The 21521-nt window shown below is 57.2% G+C and overlaps 1 protein-coding gene across 4 annotated transcripts in view; it reads right to left on the reverse strand.

The window, feature by feature from the left end:
- ZNF536 (zinc finger protein 536) overlaps nucleotides 1-21521 on the reverse strand; it is a 424016-nt gene that overhangs the window by 293899 nt on the left and 108596 nt on the right. The gene's annotated exons all lie outside the window — the stretch shown is intronic.

The following is a 21521-nucleotide window of genomic DNA, read 5'->3' on the forward strand; positions in this document are numbered from 1 at the left end:
ACGCCCCCGGGGACTCAGCCACTGAGGCGCCCCCGCCCTGCAGTGGGCCCCCATGGCCAGCTCCACCTCCGAGCCGAGAAGGCGGGACCCAGATCAGATCACAGCGGGGCAAGCTCTTTGCTCAAGGGCACATCAAGGTCAGGCACCTGGTTGAAGTCAGACTCCGGAGGTCCTGGGTCCGGGCCGCGGAGATGCGCGTGGAGGGCGCGGCCACGGCAGCAGGCTGACGCCAAAGAACCCCCGCGGCCCACTCAGCACCAGCCAGGACTCCCGCCACATCTGGGGACCCCCCCGGGCTGCGGCTGGACCCCGCCCCTGGGCCGATGCCTGAGGTCTCCTGGGGACCTCCCTCCTTCACGCCTCGCCCCGGTGGTGCCGGCCACGTCAAGTCTCTCGGGGACCCCCCACTCCACCCCCCGCCTCCCAGGTGGTCAAGGACGTGAGCCCACAGGGGCAGGCGGCCGGCCAGGTGGCAGAGGCCAAGGAAACTCCGATGGCACCAGCAAGGCCCCAGCTTCAGGGGCGCGGGCCTCCCTGGGGGGGGGGGGGGCAGGCAACCAGCAGGGGGGCGGCCGAGACGTGGCAGCCAGCAGAAGTGCTGCGGGGAAACGTGGTTGCCCAGCCCGGGGCGCCCCGTAAGAGCCCCTCACGTGCTCCTGGGTGGGCCCGGCTGTGCCAACCGCTGTCCAGGAATGGGGGGCGTCAGATGGGGAGGCCCCCGCCGCCTCCGGGGACAGGCCCCTCGGAAGTGGCCGAGCAGGGTGCAGAGTCTACGGAGACCGATGCACAGGGTGGAGACACGGGTCAGGAGGGCCAGAGCCGCGCCCACCACCACCAAGGAGGCACGTCTGTGGGGGGGGGCGGGGGATGCCAGGCGCGGACCACAGACACTCGGCACTTTCTCAGGGACCACTGGCTGCAAAGAAAACTCGGCCTCTAGGGGCCCCTGGAGGGTGGGCCACAGGCGGGAGGCCAGGGTGTCCATCCCCAGCCCCTGGGGCGGGGCGGCGGTCGCAGGGGCCACACCCCCGCAGAGACGTGCACACCCACACACACTCACCGGAGACACACGCTCGCCACTGGCCCGGACACATACGTACAAACCTCAAGCACACATGCCACACAGGTGCACGGGCACACTCGGACGCGCTCCCTGTGCCCACACACAGGTGCGCACACACGGACGCACAGACGCATGACTGCGAGGCGAGCACTCATGAGCACGTCCGTGCTGACACTCGTGCACACCCACGTCCCCTTCTCGCACACACACACTTTGCCACCTGCACACGTTAGAGGCACATGCGCAGCCATCTGCAGGTACGCGGGGGCCCAAGCCCCAGGGCTCCCCACGGCCCCCTGCAGGCTCCGAGGGTGGGGGAGGACGCAGGCCGGGGCTGGGCTGGCGCCCGAAGGTGGGTGTCGGGGTGGCCCGGGGGGGGGGGTCCCTGGGGTTGTAGGTACCTGCAGCTGCAGCAGCGGCTCGGCTGGGAAGGTGCTGCACGCTGACCCCGTTCGGCCCCCCCGGGTCGGTTGCAGGGCGGCGCACAAAGCCCCCCGGGGCCGGGAGTAGTGCATGCCCAGCGGCCCACACCGCCCTCCCGCACCGCCCTCCTGCACCGCAGCTTCCCTCCTTCCAGAAGCTGCGAGGCCCGCGGCTCCTCCACGCACCCGGCCGGCTGCCCGCGTGCACCTCCCGCGCCCGGCACCGCGTGGGGGGCCTCGCCGCTCCCCCACCTCCCTCCCCCGGCAGCCTCTCTCCCTCTGCAAGACCCGGGACAGAAGCAGCCCGAGGAGTTGCAGGAGGGGGAAAATTAGCAAACAGTTTGTTGTGCTTTCCTTGGGTTTGTTTTCTTGCCAAAAAAATTACCCCCTTTGTCTTTGCGCAAAAGAGGCAACGCGGGCACCTTCTGCCGGGCGCCGGGATGGTGTGCCAAGGCGCCTTTCTCGAGGGCGGCTTCTGTTCCCTTTCTAGCCTCACCAGATATATTTTTAACATAAAAAACACTATATTTAATTGGTTATGGATCTCTGTTCTCTTAGCACTACTGGATATCACAGAAAAACACATTAGTACAGAGCAATTAGTGTGATGGCAGTAAACAACTAAGGCACTATTAAGCTGTGGGTGATTAAATAGTATTACTTTTTATTTTTTATGGTGCTAGGCTAAAAGATGGAAGAGATCGAAAAAATATATATTCCATTAATATTAATATAAAATATAAATAACAGGTGTCTTGCGCTTCTTCTAAAGGTACAATTTATACCCAGCACTTCAATCTATAGAGAGCTGCTCCTTTTTTTACTTTAATAATAATAATAATAATAATAATAATAATAATAAAGAGCTCTTTCTTTATATACTCTGGGGCAGTATTTCTTATCTTCAAGGCACCCGGATATTTAGGCAGAAATATCATTTAATTGGAGTTACAGAGTCAGGCGAAATAATGCCCATACCTCTATCACCATAAAATAAAATAAAATAAAATAAAGCTTCCTTCCCATTGAAATATACTCCATCGTTTCTATCTTTCCAAAGAGCAAATCAGGCATTATGTGATGAATCGAGTGCAGGCCGGGCAAGCAGGCAGGCGGTGGGTGGGCGGCCCGGCCGGCCGGGCTGTACCTTGCTTGGGGCCCAGCCTCGCCCAGAGCCCTCGGCAGCTCAGGCCGCTCTCCCTCCGCGTGTGTAGATCATCCTCCGGCTCTGGCACATCTTTTCCTCTCGGCATCTGATTAAGTTAACAATGTGCTGCTATTTGCATGCAGATTTGCCGGGGCTTTCTCTCCAGCTGCTCCCGGAGACTTGGTCTTTCTCTGCGTTGTGATAGCACAGCAGTCCCTAAATGCAATCTTTGTCAGACCCAGGTGTGCTCTCATTGAGGACGCCTTCGTTCCAAGCAATTTTTCTTTCTGTAGCATTTATAAGGCTCTATTATAGTATAGCCACATCTGGAGGAAAATTCTCCTATTAATTATATACTTTTACCACCAGGAAGACAAATTCTAAAAGATACCAACATTTTTGTTGTTGTTGTTCTTATCTCTTTGACAGCCTGCATTTTATTTTATTTTGTTTTGTTTTTTTTTTCCAGGCATTTCAATATTTAAAGAGCCATTAACCAAAGGGGGAGGGTGAGTTTCTAGGAAAAGAGAAACAACAGACCTAAAATCTTAATGTCAGCCCTGCTTTACCTCACCCAGGCAAGTCTGGGGAAAGACGCCACGAGGCCGGGCGTGGGGCTCAGGATGGGGACCAGAAAGTGGGAAAGAGTTCTGTTCTGCTGGAATTAAAAAAAAAAAAAAAAAAAAAAAAAAAGCAAGTGCTATTAACCTATAACCTCTTCTGCTCCCAGGTGGACACTTGCTCACGTCACCAAACGCCAAACAATTTCATTCTTCCACAGTCCAAAAGTAGAACCAAACTGGATCAGCACGGTGACCCAGATGCTCTGTGGGGTTGTTTTTTTTTGGGGGGGGGGCGGTGGGTGAGGGCTGGGGGGTTATGTTTCAATCAGATTTGAGGCAGATTAAAATAAAAATCTGGAGCTAAGTATTAATTCTCATTTTTCAGAGAGAGACGAGAAGCTTTGCCCAAAGAATCCGAAAGTTACTTTAGAGACAAGTGGGGTGTTTCTGATTCGGTTATTTTTGTTTGGTTTGGTTGCTTGATAAAAATCGCTTTGTCCTTACAGTCTGATCAGAGGCAGGGCGGGGGCTGATGGGTAGAGGCAAGCTGAAACGTAGGAAAAGTTTTAACAACTAGATGATCCTTATCTGAATTTAGGCTACATTTGAAAGTACTAGGAAATGTAATTTTTCATTCCAAAATTATTTTGCAAAGGGCTATGCACTGAGTGAACAAGGGTACACCTGTGAGTGTGTGATACACAGACACACACACACACACACACACACAACAAAGAAAGCGAAATTACTTTGAGAACAGGGAAATCGACATGGAACCACTTTCGCTTTTCAAGCCCAAGTCCATCAGGTAAAAAACCCAAGCAGGTCTTGGCCACTCGGTCCAGCTCCTATGGTGACAACACCAACCATCCTGTCCTCCTGTCTCCAAAGCTGCCACCAGGGCTGGTCCCCGCGCAGCCCCAAGCCTTGTGCAAGCAGCGAGGTCACAGAGAGGGGGCCCCCGGAGTCCCACCCTTGGGGGCCAGAGTTCCTGCTCCCAGCCACAGCTGCCTCTGCTCCCCGGTACTAATCCGTCCCCCTCAAATGACCAGTCAGAAAGGCCTTGCAAATGGGAGGCCACCTCCCCATCGTGCTTCAGCCTCAGTATCTTCAGCTCTGAAATGGGAAGCAGCAGCCCTACCCCAAGCGGGTACTACGTGCCCGAAGGATCACGATCGGGATACAGGTGATCAACAACGGTAGAGTTCGCTGAGGTGGTCTCCTCTTATGAGTTAGCTGCCCACCCCTTCCCTCCTCCCTCCAGGGAAACGAGCAGCAGATTCTGACCCACGACACTTAAGAATCTGTGCATCTAAAAAAAAATATACATATACGTGTACATGCACATTTTAAAAAAATATGTACATTTTTCAAACCAACGCTGCAAGGAGGAATAACTGAGGTTTCAATCTGACCCTTCTGGGGCCACGTGCCTTTCAAATGCTCCTGCTTGCTGGCATCCCAGCATCCCCCCCCCCACGCCGCCCCCCGCCCCCAGATCCCCCCCTCCTGCAAACACAGAGCAGGGAGACAGATGCGGTGATACTGGATTACATCACTGGATAGCATGTGGCATTGAGGGGAGGAAAAAAATAAGAAAAGACAAATGACATTTTGCTGCTATAGTGTGCTATTTCAGTGGTGATGGCTTGACTTTTGGCCCAAACGCATATGCCAATGGCAAGGCTAACTCCAGGGACTCACAAAAAAGAATGTGTGTTCACAGCTGTACTGTACACCAATACAGATTACATGTTTTCAGTGTTGCGGCCACAACAGAATGCTAATTAACATACTGGAGTGATGAGAGCGGCTGCAAGGGCCTTATTGTTCCATTATTTCATGAAGCCCAGCTGCCTTTGTTTATGTCACTTATCCTCTCGTGCCACAGGTTTTTACTCCAAAAATACTATCCCAATACAACGTTAATATTTAAAAAACAAAGAGGTGGCAGATTGTCATTTCTGTGTCAGTCTCAAACTGCAGAACTGTTAAGCTGTTCTGGTTCGGTATTTAGAAATAATTTAACAGCCATATTCAGACACGGCCTGCATTCTAACATAATGGCTGAATACTTGAACCAAGCAAATGCATAACTATCCTGACATCACTTATGAGATTTAGATTGGTCAGTTAATGGAAGTCTTTACCAGAATCAATACCATAACAGCTTCTTGAAATGAACGTGATTTTTTACACGGAGTGCTGCGAACAATAACTACAGAAATATACTACCTTTGTGCCCGGCACAAAGGAACGAAGATGCAAAATTAAGCAGCAATTACGTTTTTGCGAACTAATATTACAGTCGATTATTAAAAACAAACACTTTCAAAAATAGGTACTTATCATTAAATAATTGGAGAGCATCAATACCCCTCCCCGCACCTGATTCATCATTTTTTTACACTTTTTAATAGCTGTTTCACCTACTGGCTACTTTATCAGGCTGCTATTAAGTATTGATATCGATGATTGATGTAATAATGACTAAATAAAAAGCCTGTATTGAGAGCCTGGTTTGGTGTTTTGGTTTTTTTTTGTTTGTTTTTGAAAAAAAAATTTTTTTTTTTTTCCCAGAATATCCTCATTCAAAAGGATACTGTCTGCTGGCTAGATTAGTTTCTCTCTCTCTCTCTTTTTTTTTTTCTCCTTTTGCCTGGATTGTGCATAAAAGTGACATTCTATAAAATACAGGTTTCCTCAAATAGTGTTCCACCAGCAATCTATACATACTACAGTAATTTGCAATCACGGTCAGGGAAAGCTTCTGGCTCAAGCCCAAAATGTTTATGGTGCATTGCTTCCCCAAAGAACAAAAACACCCTGGGGTTTTATTTCAGATTTCCCTAAATGCGCCTTTATTGACACCAGGTACAATAGTTGGGGAAATACGTAATACCCCAGCCCAGACGCCATTCAACCAGAGTCATAAATTAAGTTAGAAAAGGTCTCCCCTAAAAAGTATAGCACTCCACTAATCAAAGCCACACTGTCGCTCAAGAACACGAAATCTTCCCAACAGCCAATTGAGTGAACAAGCCATAGTTGCTTTTTAACGAGTTTAACTGGTAATCTCAGATAAATGGAGAACTGCTTGAAGTGTCTGTCTTCTCTAAGGCAGTAATGAGAGGATTTAGAGTGTTCTGCGTCCCAAACTGCGTATAACTGAGAGAATGCCACAGGTGTGTCACTGTCTACGACAGTGCTTCCTCAGCTATGGCCATCCCCCACTGTGGACACAACATAGATTTTTTTTAATTGGATCCAGGAGCTAGCTAAATTATCCAACTGCTCTGTGCTTAAGCCCCCAGCTAGCTTATATACCAATAATAATAAACTTTCCATAATAGCAGCTCAGCCTATTACTGGAGTTTTTTTTTTTTTCCTTTCTCTTAACCTAAAAGTGGAAGCACTTTATTCTGATTACAGCCACCAAGGAAACTCCTGAATTGGTTTCCTAAAAGAAAAAAAAAAAAAGAAAGAAAGAAAAAGAAAAAAATTGCTCAAGAATTACAGGAGGGATCCAGGTAAATCATATTCAATTATGTCCACACCTATTTTCATCGGAAAACCCGCTTATCTTATGGTAGCGTGAAAAAAATAACATCATAACCCACCCCTTTGTAATTTGTGGGCAAATATTCCCCCTTCCCTCATCATGTTTACTAACCAGGTCAAGGCAACAGCCCGTCCTAACCGCACCCCGAGACCATGAGAGCAGCGTGAGGGGCTACGCGATGACGGTGGGTCAGGCTCAACCTGCACCAGCCTCAGCTGGCTCCTCTCCCCTTAACGCGTTCACATTCGGCTTCCGGAAATAAAGCACGAGCCCTGTGCTGCCTTTGTGAGCATCAGAAAAGTGTTAAATTTATAAATAAGAGATCAAAATCCTTTAGCGGGCGGAAATAATATCTTCAAACTAAATACACGGTTCCACCATTTGGACATATTTTTAACAATCCCACTTAAACTTTGCGAAAACTCTATTGAAAATTTAACCTTGTGCTCTTGAAGCTGAAACTGATAAAACTTAATAGCAACGAGGCACTGAAACACTAATAAACTCATTATAGATCACATAAATGGGATGTCTGCGTGGCTGCCAGACAGCACACATAAGCAGCTTCAGCTGCAGAAGGCCCAGGCGAGCAAGGTGGTACGGCTGTCTGCGCGGACAGTTGGAGGGAGCCGGTGGGGTAACACTTCACAAGAAGTTTGCTAAATTTACTTGCTTCGGCAGTTCAATTAGAAATTTCAGGCGCTAATTATAGGTGGATGCAGACACTTGGGTACGGAGGCCTCAGGGCCACAGCGGGGCTGCTCTTCCAGAAAGGATTCCGGGTCCCCGGAACTCTCTCCCCCCGACCACCTGCACCTTGAGCAGCTCCCTCCTTGGACCCCAGGGCCCTCCCCCGCAGGATCTGGGGGGTCAGCCCCAAGAACTGAGGCGCACCAGAGCCTCCCGGGGCCTACTTGCCAAATCCCAACACACGCGCTCACGCGGAGGTTTAAGGGAAACACCCCCGAGTTGTCAACTTGCAAACATCGACCCGAGTTCCGTGCGAAAATTCGCATCCCTGACTTCCCCGGAGCAATGCACGCGCCTCGCGACGCAGCCCACACTCCCACGGACAGCCCGTGGAGCCCACGTCCATCCCCGGCCGGGGCCCAGCTCGCCGGCGGGTGGGGACGCTCCTGCCCCTGCAGCCCGGGCCTGTGCCCTTTGGGGCAAAGGGAGAGCACGGTCAAGGGAGCTGGAGGTGGGTGGCAAGAGCAGGACTTCCCGCCCCAGGCCGCCCCCACCACGCTCCACCCAGACGGGCTGGGAAGCCCGCTGCACCCCACGCGAGGCCCTCTTTGCGGGGGGTTGGTAGGTAAGGCCGCTCCCCACCCCGGCCGGGAGAAGCTGTCAACCCTGGAGGCACGCATGTAGGAGGAGGCTGACGCAGAGGTCCGGGGGCATGCGCGGATCACACACCCGGGGCCAAGGCCCGTGGTGGAAGACTTTGCCAACCCTGGAGAGCCACGGCGCGGCCGGGACGGGAGGGACAGGAAGGAAGGACCGGGACAAAGGGAGGAGCAAGCGGAGGACGGGGCAGGAGGTGGCGGGGCCAGGGTGTGGGGGGGGCGCTCATCCCTGGTCTGTTCTAGACTCTGGCCACCTGGCGCCTGGCTGGTCCCGCACCGCGGGCCCTTCCTGGGTCTGGTTAAGAGCGAGCCGTGTGGGCAACACCCCAGAGCTCCTGACTCAAATACGCATTAAAGGCGCCAATCCACGCACCTGATGGAGAAAGCAGATGGGCCGCCCCACGTTCCCACCCCCACGCGTCCCAGGCCTTGTCTCGCGTGGGGCCATAGGAGCCTGAATTGCGAGTCTGGTGGGTGCGTTTCTAGCGAGACACGTTCCAAGTCCATCCACCTCGATGATGTTCTTTTAGACCATCAATAAATATGGCTTCAGTAGTCAGATGATATTTAATTAGCATTAAACTCTTTTATTTCATGTAAGTTAGAGCCCTGCCTGAGACACTTCATTTGGAAAGTAACCTGGCACTCAAGATTAAAATGAAATATTAGCATGTCAGCGGTAGCCTCTTCGTGGTGTGCTCCCCAGCCGCCCTCCAACCCTGCAGGGGAGCAACAGGGCACTGCTTCTGGATTGCCTCCACACAAGGGATTTGACACAGGGGCTTCTCCGAGGTGAGGAAGAAGGGAAGAAGTGGAAAAGGGGCTGTAGCCCCTAGGAAGTGAGAAACGGAAAAACTCATCTTTGTTAAAGTCGGAATTAAATTCTCTACCTTCTGTCTGAATTTTCTCCCTGCACCTGACCCACCAAGACCACCCCTGCCTCTGAGCCTCTGTCCAGCAGCTGCCCCCTCCTCACAGGCTCTGAGTTGGCTCTTTAGAGGTCCATGTCCCCTCCCCGGAGGGACCTCCCTGACATCTCTCTCAGCTAGGCCTGCTGTCTTTGCCTCAGATCCCCCCGTTTTTATACTCTGCATGGCATGTGTCCCTATAGATCGTTCTCCAGTTTCTTCTATTTGTTTACTTGTTGATTGCCTGCCTCCTCCAACGAGAATGACTGCTACACAAAAGCAGAGACTTTGTTTTGTTTTCTGCTATATTCCCAGGGCCTAAGACAGCGCCTGGCTCATCAAGCAGGATAAAAGGAAGGAGGGAGGGAGGAGAATTAGTAGATGATAGATTAGATCATAGATACATGGACAAATGATAGCTTCATAGACACAGCTGATGGAGAAATAGAAATGGATGGGGGACTGGGTGGGTGAATAGATAGGAAATAGGTGATGGAGAGATAGACGGACAGAAGTAGAGGACGGACAGATAGATGGATAGAAGATAAAAGATGGATGAATGGATGAACAGATGGGTGGGGGGATGGGTGGGTGGATGGGGGGATGGATGGATGGATGGATGGACGGGTGAGTGGATGAATGGATGGGTGGGTGGATGGATGGGTGGATGGATGGATGGATGAGTGGATTGATGGACAGATGGGTGGATGGGTGGGTGGATGGTGGACAGATGGGTGGGTGGGTGGATGGATGAGTGGATGGATGGACAGATGGGTGATGGATGGATGAGTGGATGGATGGATGAATGAGTGGATGGATGGACAGATGGGTGGATGGGTGGGTGGATGGATGAGTGGATGGATGGACAGATGGGTGATGGATGGATGGATGAGTGGATGGATGGACAGATGGGTGGATGGATGGGTGGGTGGATGGATGGATGGATGGATGAGTGCATGGATGGATGGATGAGTGGATGGACGGACAGATGGGTGGGTGGATGGATGAGTGGATGAATGGACAGATGGGTGGATGGGTGGATGGATGGACAGATGGGTGGATGGATGGACAGATGGGTAGATGGATGGACAGATGGGTAGATGGATGGATGAGTGGATGGATGGACAGATGGGTGGATGGGTGGATGGATGGACAGATGGGTGGATGGACAGATGGGTAGATGGATGGATGAGTGGATGGATGGACAGATAGGTGGATGGACAGACAGATAGAATGACAATCAGCCAGCTCACTTTGGCGGACACTGAAGAGCATGGTGCCTACTCTCAAGAACCTTGCGGTCTGGTAGGGAAAAGTCAGAAAGCACAGCCCAGCAACCAATGACTGCATCAGATATGCCCAGAGCAGCACATGGTTAAACGACAACCAGGGATCTTGAAGGCAGGACATGAGATCACACAGTGATTCCCAAAGGCTTGCCCACAGACCACTCAGACACACAAGATGATTTTAGGAAATACATGGAAAAAATCCTTTAAAAAAAAAATGAACACTCACATAATTATTTCAGTATTTGCTATGAAAAATACATAACTGGCACATCCAACCAGGGATTTCATAGACAGTATTATTTAGAACAAATCTAAATATAACATTTAAGTAAAAGAAGTGTGCCCTTTAAAAACAAAAGATTAAGTCCATCTACATTAAGTACTCGATATGGTAAAAATTAAAGAAGTGGCGCCTGGGTGGCTCCATCAGTTGAGCGTCTGACTCTTGATTTCAGCTCAGGCCATGATCTCACCGTCCTGGGATGGATCCCTGCATCAGGCTCTGTGCTCAGCAGGGAGTCGGCTTGTCCCTCTCCCTCTGCTCCTCCCCCGCCCCCCTGCTTGTGCTCACTCTTTCGTTCTCTCAAATAAGTAAATAAATGAAATCTTTTTAAAAAACCAAAGAACTGTCTGAATGATGAAAGTGTGTGGCCGAGAGTCAAGGGGTCATTCTCTGCATAAACTCTGCCCCCCCCCCACACTGCCCCGGAAGGGCCTGGAAGGTCTCATCCACAGGTGGCCTTGCTCTGCTGGCTCTGGTCCCCAGCTGGGCTGTCAGAGGCCGCTGTGCCTCCGTAGCCCCTCCGCGGGGCCGTGGAGGTGGCAGGGACATGTCCACGCGCCCCCAGGCCCTCCTCCCTGGCCACGCATTCCCTCCCCGCCCCGCCAAAGCTGCATGGGAAGCAGGGAGTGCTCCAAGGACAAGACCCACGGGTGGCCCTGCCTCTTCCAGGAGGGGGCCCAGCAGCCCCCGCAAATCCCTCCCTTTTGAAAGGCGAGGACAAAGAAATAGAGGGAGGAAGAGACAAGGGAGAGAGAGACAGAGGGAGAAGCAAAGCTGGCTGAAGTCCTTATCAGGAAGAAAAATTTTTAAATGCATGAACTCTATTTATACCCCGAATAAACAAGATCATTACGTGCTCGTTTCATAAGTTGTGCCTCGATTCCAAGATCACCAGTGGTCACAAATGTTTGGGTTTCACATAAGCATGTTTAAAAGCCATGGGTCTTGACCCTCTGACCAGGAAGCTAAGCTGGGCCAACACTTTCACACTGTGATCAAGGCACAAGGCAGAGAGCTGAACAAACTAACATTTTACTCTTGAAATCGAAGTATAAGCAGCAGAGCTGATGAACCCGCCCACGGCCCGGGGCTCACGCCCGCTCTGGACGTGGGCACAGACCCCTGGCCCCCGGGGGTGCACCTTGGGCCCACGTGTGCAAAGAGCAGGTATAACCCCGATGAACGTGGGTGTGGGGCTCTTAGAAAGCAATCCTCTCTCGATTATTATTATTATTATTATTATTATTATTATTATTACCGTGGCTGCTTTTAAAAGGGCCAGCTCGCGGGGGACGGTTCACGGCCCTGGCCTGCGGACCGTGGCAAGCTGGGCCCAGTCAGGACACCCCAAACCTAGGCCGTCTCTGCACTCCCCTGTCGTTCTGAGGTCACCGCCGGTCCCAGCCAAGAGAAGGATACCAGGGATGCTGCTGCAGGCCGGCACCCCCCCAGGTCAGCACCCAGCCTCCGGCCCCAGCAGCTCCTCCCCGCAGCACCCCTTGCACCAACCTGTACCCGAAATTCCAGCACTCGGGAGCAGCCCCGCCCCCGTGACCCCAGCCTCCCCTGGAACCTCCTCTCCCCAGAACAGGGCACAGCACCCCCACCAGGCACAAACTCCTGCCCTCCGCCAGCGGCTCCCCTCCTGCCTTCCCCTCACCTCTATTTATGAAAATCTTCTGGGGCCCCAAGGCCCAGCCCCGGCACCAGCTCCCCCTGCGCCCTCCCTGGGCCACCCCGGGCGTCCCACTCCCCCTTCCTAAAGGGGCATCAGCGTGGAGCCCACGAGCGCCGGGGATGTGCTCCTTTCTCCGTGGGTCAACGTCCCATTCGCATCGCCCCCTTCTCCCTGTTTCATCTCGGAGGCGGCCCTGGTCACGTTCTCACTGTGGCTCTTCGGCTGCCTGTGTCTGCGCCCCTCGCGCTCCGGAGGGCGGCAGTCCGGGTGCCCGGGCTCTGCACATTCCCCTTGGCGCAAACTACACTGAAGGGTGACGTGCCCTACGCCCCTGCAGGCAGATCCTGGTCGGCTCGGGGTCTGCGAGCCCTGGGGACGGTCGTTGGGGCCACGCTGATGGGCAACCCTGGTTAGGCCACCTCCTGGGGAAGCAGGACCCTTGAGGGCCGTCCAGGCTCACATCCCCGTTCCCCAGGCGAACTCCATGGAAAATCTGGATTATGGGGGACGAGACGCGCAATACTACACGCGGGTCCTCCAGCTGCCAACCCAGAGCTCCCCGGGAATAGGCGGGGGCCCTTGCCGCACTAGATCCAGAGCAAAGTCTTCCGCTGAAGTCAGCTCTCGGACTCTAGGGCCGTGACTGGTCGTGGCCCAACCGGCCACCGTGAGGGGGAGTAAGAGCATAAATTGGCCTTGGCCTGGAGGCTACGCCAGAACCTTCTTTCAAATCCTGTTTCAACTGTCCTAAAGGCAGAAGGACAGGTGGCCCTGGGCCTCCGTCTGTGTTCTCCTTCATGGCCCTGGATCCGGGGAGCCCAACTTCGCGGAGGCGAGGCAGAGATGAGACGGTCCCGACCGCAGGAATCGCGTCACTGCCAACCTCTCCGGACGCCTGTGTCGCGCACACACACTCGCACACACGCCAGGGAAGGCCCAGGATGGAAACAAGGTCAAGACACTTTCCTCTTCCTCTTTTCTCTCCCACCTGGCCCGTTACCGTAGCCCGTAAAGACCACCTGGGTCAGCGGAAGAGACGAGCCATCCTGTCCTTATCTAACAGGCCGCGCACCATCCTCTACGCAGCTATTTCCTACATCACGTTAAAAGGATGGTGCCCACTTTACTTCCTGGGGTGCAGGACGTAATCTCCCTTTTTAATTTTAACCTGCATCCCCGAAACACAAAGACGAGGGTCTCAAAACACACGCGCAGCCCTGCAAAGCCATCAGGAGAGGGGCGCTCGTGGCTTTCTCGCCCCTTACAGAAGAGGGGTGACAGGAGGCCTGGGGCCGTGGAGAGGAGAGGCGTCTCCACTCAGTTCACCCTCGGTGCCCGCGGACAGGGGAGAACCGGGGCTCCGGAAGGGTCGTTAGGCTTGGTGACGGACACTCCCCAGGGAAAGAGTCGTCCCGGAAGGAGCTGGGACAAGTCGCACACGTTGGCCCGCGCAGGCCCTTGGTCCACGAGGCCTGGACCCGGAGCAGCAGAACAGCAGGGAAGCAGCTAGAATGTCTGCCCGTGGGCAGCGGATCCAGCCCCAACTGCAGTCCCTCTGCTTCTCTGGCAGCCGAGCCCGGAGCTCCCTGCAGAGAGGCCTCCCAGGGAGCCAGCCTGTGTTGCCCGGCCCCCAGCAGACGGTCTCTACCATAGGACGCTTGGAAGCGGGTTCTCGTCTCCCTCTGCCCCTAGGAAAGCGCCTGGCTCATCCCGAGGACTGGCACGCCTCTGCTCCAGGCACAGCTGCAGCCGGAGGTGTCACGGGAGGTGTCACAGGGGCACTCGGCCCGCAGCTCTGCAAGTGCAGGGCCCTGACAGCGACAGCTCACACGCTGGGGACGAGCGTGGGTCACGGGGCCACCTGGCCCCGGGGCAGCGGGAGGGGGATCCCTTTTTTAACTGAGATGCGCCCCAGGTCCCTCCTCCCGCGTTTCTGCGGGCACCCGCCGCCGCTGCATGGGGCGGACGCACATCCAGGCCAGGCCAGCCGCGCAGGGGAGGTGCCGTGGGTCCACGCGCCTCTCTCCTCAGCTCCGTGGTGTCTATTTGCAAAGCTGACCTAATGCACAGCCTCGCAGCTCTCAACCTCTGAAGGGCCAAAGGGGACACAGGAGCCTTTGTCTGGGGGCAAACAAAGGCAGAGTCATGGCGCAGTGGCCCCTGGAGTGACGTGGGACGCCCGCCCCGCCCGGGGGACGCCGGCCCCGCGAGGCAGATGCCGGGGCACATGCCGAGGGACATGGCACATGGAAACGCCCGTCCGGCCTGGTCCCCGCTCGTGGGAAGGCCCCACTTGGGCCCAGGATGTGCGGCCTTTCCCCGCGGCCAGCTCACACAGGGGGAGCATCTCCAGGAAGAAGGATCACACGCTCGTTGTGACACCTGGATGGAAGCTGGGCACTCAGACTCCTCCAGGCCTCGGCCCTGACTCCCTCACCTGCGCGGAGCCCCCGGAAGGTCCTTCTGGTACAACCTGGTTGCAAAGCAGAAAGAGCCGTGAATCGCCCCGCAAACCAGCCCAGCGCCCTTAAAGGGAAAGAATGTGACACGAAGCTTTTGTTTCCAGAAATGAAAGAAAGGAAGCCAGATGGAAAGAGAGAAAGGAGGAAGGAAGATGAGAGGAGAGGAGAGGAGAGGAGAGGAGAGGAGAGGAGAGGAGAGGAGAGGAGAGGAGAGGAGAGAAGCAGCAGCCCCAATAGCCCCAGTGGCCCCAGCAGCCTCACCAGCCCCAGCAACCCCAATGGCCCCAGTGGCCCCAGCAGCCTCACCAGCCCCAGCAGCCTCAATGGCCCCAGCAACCCCAATAGCCCCAACAACTCTGGTAGCCCCAGTAGCCCCAGCAGCCCCACTAACCCCAGCAGCCCCACTAACCCCAGCAGCCCCAGCAGCCCCAATAGCCCCAGTGGCCCCAGCAGCCCCAATAACCCCAGCACCCCCATTGGCTCCCAGCAGCCCCAGTAGCCCCAGCAGCCCAAGCAGCCCCAGCAGCACAACTGCGTGGAGGGAGAAACCAGCACCCAGACGCAGGGGAGGCTGGCTCGGGCTGGTGCCGGGTGGCAAGAAGGGTTAAATTTATGTTCCATTACAAGTCCCCTTTTTTTTTTGGTTTCATCTTCTCAGTAAAACACATAACTTAAAATGAAATCAAATATTAAAAATGACAGACTCTATAAGTGCTGTGAGTAACTCCAGGTCACGGAGGGAGGGAAGAGCCGGCGAGTTGTCAGGCACTATCTGTCAGAGAGAATTAGAAACAATCAACAGACACTGAAGGGGAAGGTGATTGTTATTAGGCAGCGGGGCTGGGATCGGGCTGCCCAGATGTGGTCGTGCATATCAAGGACAGGAAGCAGCAGTTTAATTCAGGAAGCCCTGGCGAACAGGGCAGCCGAGAGGAGAAAAGTCCTTTGTCGCTAATAAGCTGGAAGTTACTTTGATAACAGCAGGGTTAGACTCGAGAATAAAACACATTTCTTTCACTACCACACACCATTAATATCACAGAAATGCGGGCGGAAGAGCCGCCGGGCCCGCGCTCGGGATTAGCCGCTGGCCTGCCTTGCCCTGAGGCCAGGGAGGCCAGGGAGGTTGGGGAGGCTGGGGTGAGGCCCCACCTGGCCCGCAGCCTCCTCCATCTGACCCCAGCCTCCCCGACCTGACCCCCAGCCTCCTTCACCTAGTCTCAGCCTCCTCCATCTGACCCCTAGCCTCCCCCACCTGACACCTAGCCTCCCCTACATGGTCCCCAGCCTCCCCCACCTGGACCCAGCCTCCCCTACCTGACCCGAAGCCTCTTCCATCTGACCCCTATCCTCCTCCACCTGACCCCAGCCTCCCCCACCTGGTCCCCAGCCTCCCCCATCTGACAGCCAGCCCCCTACCTGGTCTCTAGCCTCACTCACCTGGTCCCTAGCCTCCCCCACCTGACACCCAGCCTCCCCGACCTGACCCCCAGCCTCCCCCATCTGACCCCCAGCCTCTTTCACCTGGTCTCAGCCTCCTCCATCTGACTCCTAGCCTCCCCCACCTGACACCTAGCCTCCCCTACATGGTCCCCAGCCTCCCCACCTGGTCCCAGCCTCCTCCATCTGACCCCTAGCCTACCCCACCTGACCTGCAGCCTCCCCCACCTGATCTGCAGCCTCCCCCACCTGGTCCCCCCAGCCTCCCACACCTGGCCCACAGCCTCCTCCATCTGACTCCTAGCCTCCCACCTGATCCCAGCCTCCTCCATCTGACCCCTAGCCTCCCACCTGATCCCAGCCTCCTCCATCTGATCCCTAGCTTCCCACCTGACCCCAGCCTCCCCCATATGGTCCCAGCCTCCTCTATCTGACCTCTAGACTCCCCCATCTGACCCCTAGCCTCCCCAACCTGACCTGCAGCCTCCCCACCTGACCTGCAGCCTCCCCCACCTGGTCCCCCAGCCTCCCACACCTGGCCCCCGCCTACCCCACCTGACCCCAGCCTCCCCCACCTGGCCCCAGCCTCCTCCACCTGACCCCTAGGCTCCCCCACCTGGTCCCCCAGCCTCCCACACCTGGTCCCGGCCTCCCCCACCTGACCGGCAGCCTCTGCTCCTTCAGGGGCCAGGCTCCCCTGACCACGTCGGGCCCGGCGGCCGCCCTCCAGAAATGTCGTCTGACCGAAAAAGAATAAAGGTGTGTTTCATTATTTGCCAGTGTCAGGCCCTCCCGTCTCTGTGGCCTGTGGGGAAGGTGCGAGCCCGGTAAACAGCCTCCATATAATGAAGTCCGTGTATGCAGCAACGAAAAACAATTTTATATGCAGACAAGGCCCGATTTCATAAGAAATTACTTATGCAGGCGTTCTGCAATTATCCTGTGATACTTTCAGGCAACAGTCTGACAGCAGTTGTGCAAACAATAAAGGGATTACAGAAATAAAAACAAATAATATTACACACACACAAACTCCATGTTGCATGTGGACGGGATGAAGGGAGCCGGGCAGGGGCCAACAGGAAGTGAGGCCGGAGCCGCCCCCGCTCCCCCTCGCGCACCCCAGGGAGGCCCTGACAGGAGCCTGGCGGCTGGGTGGGGGTCCGCGCCCTCTCCGCAGACCCGCTCGCCTCCCCGGCTGAGGACACGGGGCACATCTGCGGGAGGGACAGGCCTGCCCGCCAGCTGGCCTCCCAGGGCAGGAAGCACCTTGTCCTTCCCCTCGTGCCAGGGCCGACGCCGGCCACCCGCGGCCAGCTGCAGCCCGGCGCTCCCGGCAAGCGGGTGCGGGTCAGGACTGCCCCTCCGCAAACACAGGGGAGCAGAGGCGGGGCAGCGGGCTCACACAGACCCATCAAGGCTCAGCAGGCCGGGGCCTTGCACCCCAACAGTGAGGAGGAAGGGAGCGGGGTCCTATCACCGCTCCCCCCGGGGGGCAGGAATCGACCTCGCCCGTCACCGCGTCCCCGTATCAGATGCGGTGGGCACCCGATAGCTCAGGCGTCGGCGGACGCGGATGGGACGCGGAGGCTGGCAGAGGCTGGCAGAGGCTGGCAGAGGGGCATCCCACCCCCCGCACCTGCTCCTCTGGGCCCAATGACCCCGCACAGCCAGGAACCGCCCCCGCCCCCGCAGTAAGGGAGCACCAGAACCGAGAGGGGACGGGGCCTGCGAGGGCCGGGTTCCCCGCACACCATGCCTGCCCCGAGCCTGGACTGTCCCGCGGGCAGCCTGGGGGGGCGGGGGCAGGCCACGCGTGCTTGCACCCACTGTGCTCAGAGCTGGGTGCAGGCCGCAGCTCCGCCCAGGCCGCAAGCCTGCAGACCCCAGCATTGGCTGAAAGGTCGGTAAAACTTACATTAGTTGTTCATATTAAAAAAAAAAAAAAAAAAAACTGGATGGATTTTTTAAAAAACTTTTCTTTCCGTAAAAAGTATGAAGACCCGGAAAGAAGTCTGCGCAGACCCCCAGGTGGCTGCAGTGACCAGAGCTGAGGCTTCGCGCTCCCCAGCCCGCTCCGTCCACACCCGGGGTCGTGCATTCACCACCTAGACCCTGCCCTGGGGTTGGAGCCGAGGCCCGTCCAGGACACAGAGGCTGCGCCACCGCCTGCCTAGGGGTCCCCGGCCTCGGGAGGCCCCTCGGGGGCACAGCCCCAGCCCTGCCCTGGCTGAGCTGCCGTCAGCACCTCCTGAGGCCTGAAGCCCTGAAATGGGCCCTATCGGAACACCTGAGGGGCAGCCCCGGCCCCCGTGCTGGTGTCAGGGCCCCACGGCGTTGCTGTGCCCCCAGCGTCAGCCGACGGCGCAGCCAGGCAGGCCTCGGGCTCGGCAAGCCCTGCCTCCCAGGACGTGTGGAAGCGGCGTGCACGTGGTCCGCGTCCACGCGGGCGCTCAAAGCCAAGGTGCCATCTGCCCTAACGGTTACAGGCTGCACGGGTGCCAGGGCCGGGCCACCCACTCTGGATGACCGCCGACCCCTGCCGGCCGCCGTGGGAGCCGCCACGCACACAGTATGGCCCAGGGGCCACCCATCCGCCGAGGGGCCGCCCGTGCGCCCCGGGGGGGGGGGGGCCTGGGTCTCCAACTTGGGAAACTAAGGCAGCGCGGATGGCAAAGGCTCCTGGCAGCCTGGGTTCGGGGCCCACGGCGCACCGGGGATGAGGCGAGGCCGTGACCCGACCCACCCCACCGCCCCGGGGTCAGCAGGACGCCGAGCTCAGGGCTCAGGACGCACAAGCGCAGCAGGTGCCTGCGAGCTCAGGTGGACCCGGCTCCCGAGCCAAAGGGAGCCCCCAGAGCCTTCGCCTGCGACCCCGCCCGACCCACGGCTGAGGGGCACACGGAGCTCCAGGCGGCCCCGACGGCCACTCCCCTTCCCGTACCCCGGGGCCTACGGTCCCAACTCCCTGCTGAGCACACATCACCCCGACACCCCCCAAGCAGCCAAGAGTGGGTTCAGGGCCTTTATGGAATTCTGGCCCCACCCCCAGGGCCCCCCGCAAGGTGGGCTTCTCAAGGCCCCTCCTCTGGCCGCGGGCAACACGGACGGCGCCCTCACCGCAGCCCCCTACAGAGCCATGACGCCCTGGGCCCTCCCACCCGCCTACCCTGCCCCCTGAGCTCATGGTGCTCTGGCCTCACTGGCCTATAATCTGTCCCCTGGACATGCCAAATTCTCCCCCGACCACAGGGCCTTTGCACTTGCTGTCCCTCTGCTGGGAATGCTCCTCCCGCAGACCCTCACCTGGCTGGTGCTCCAGGTCCATCAGAGCTCTCGGTCCAAGGCGCCTTCCTCAGGGGGGACCATCCCAACCCCCACCCCGCTCAAGTACAGCACCCCCCCCACCCCAGCAGAGCTTCCTCACGGCCCTTCCCGCTATCTGGCATCAGCTCAGCCTCGGTTGCCTTGTTCACGGCTTCCTGGCCCCACGACTCACGCACCTAAGGGGCACAGAGCTTGTTTCCACACCTGGAAAATGGAACCAACAACAGCAGCCAGCTGCCGGGGACTCGGCGGCGGTGATCAAAATAATCCCGAGACACTTGGGGCCACCGTGTCAGCGGGAGGCAAGCCCTGTGGCCTCTGGGACCCACCGCCCTCTGCGCGGCCTCCCTTCCACCCCTCACGGGGGAGCCTCCGGAAATCCATGCCGCGGCGGGAGATGAAGTCATTTTGTGATGCGTGTGAGAGGTTCGGTGGCTGATGGGTCACCTCGGGCTTGTGTGGCCGCCCGTGTGTCCCGAAGCTGCGCTTGTGGAGCATCTCACACGACACTCGGAGCGTCGAGCATCCATGTCAAAGGACTGGGAGGGGATCGGGGTGGCCCCAGGCTCCTCGGGGAAGGAGCCCACCAGGACCCGGGGTCCCGTGTGCTGAGGCTGGAAGTCGGGAAGGAGGCGGCCCCGTCTCCAAGACCCGTCCTCCTTCCTGGTCTCCAAGGCCCGGAATTTCCTCTTGGGTATAAGGTTGCGCATCCTTCTTCTGGTTCACATGCAGGACCTTAAAGTCGCTGCCAGACTTGCACTGCGCACGCAGGAAAGCCCCCCGCCTTCTCGCGGCCAACCCCAAGAACGCGGCATCGTTGTTCCTGCCCTTCCAGGAGGCCCAGGGCCTGCTCCCACGGCAGAAACCCCGCTGAGGCTGGTGCGTGGCCTGTTCTCTACGGAGTCTGAGAAAGGCCCGGAAGGATGGCCGTGTCCACGCGCGCCAGCAGCCCGGCTCAGCGCGGCGGCCCCAGCTTGCCCCCCACGACCTGGTCATCACCATCACTCCCAGGCCGGGCCGAGGGCAACGACGGCCGGCACCCTTGCAGCCTCTCCGCCCCCGCTCGAGAGGCGCGGGGCGCGGAACGCTCCAGAAGAAGCGGGTGCCCGGGCTCCGCGGGGCGGGGCAGCCCCGGCCGTGTCCCCAGCCTGAGGCCCTCGGCGGCGGCGCGCGGGGCTCTCGGGAACCGTGAGCATCCACGCGGCAGGATTCCTACCATCAATGTAGCAGCTAAATATTGTAAGACTCCTAACTCCCCCATCTGTGTTTTGCCTCCCAAGAGGGAAAATAGTCTTCACAGACATTCCCTTATCTGGCAGGCGGATTCCAAACCTTACTGGCAATCGCAGGCTTGTTTTCCCAACCAAACGGCTCTGGAACCAAAAATTGCTCTGCCTGTGATATGCTGGGGAGGGAACTAGCCAAACGGCTCAGTCTGCAGGCCCAGGGCCCGGGAGCCGTCGGCCCTGCACCCCCTCAACGCCCACCCGGGGCTGGAGGGGACCCCGGGCCCCTGCTGAGGTCCCCGCCTGACCGCAGCCACCACCTCTCAGCTCGGGGCACCCCCCTTCCCCGCGACGCTGACGGGAAACACTCTCCACGGTGTGAAATCAACACTTTCTAACTCAAATAAAGGGGGGAGGAAAAAAAAAACCAGGGAAAACTTCCAACCCTGGTGCTGCAAATGTTTTCTCCTACGAGACCACGCGAGGCAGGGGCCCCGCCGCAGCCCGCGCCCGGCACCAAGCACGCCGCGGCACCCCACGTCCTCCCGGCCCGGCTCCTGGTCCCGCCCCGCACCTGTGCAGCGGCTAAGAAACCGGGGCGGACGGCAACGGGAGGAGCCTAATTGATAGGGGCCTTTATCGACTGGCCTTGCCGTCTATCGGAGGTTCTCAACAGCCGAGATTTAAATGTTTCATTTTATTTTTAACTTTCACTTTTCCACATTTCAGCAGCGATGTCAGGCCGAGGAGGTATGGTTTTACTATCAGAAGAATCATGGTGCGGAATAATTTATGACTT

This window comes from Vulpes lagopus, chromosome 2 (assembly GCF_018345385.1).
Source record: "Vulpes lagopus strain Blue_001 chromosome 2, ASM1834538v1, whole genome shotgun sequence".
Lineage (NCBI taxonomy): Eukaryota > Metazoa > Chordata > Mammalia > Carnivora > Canidae > Vulpes > Vulpes lagopus.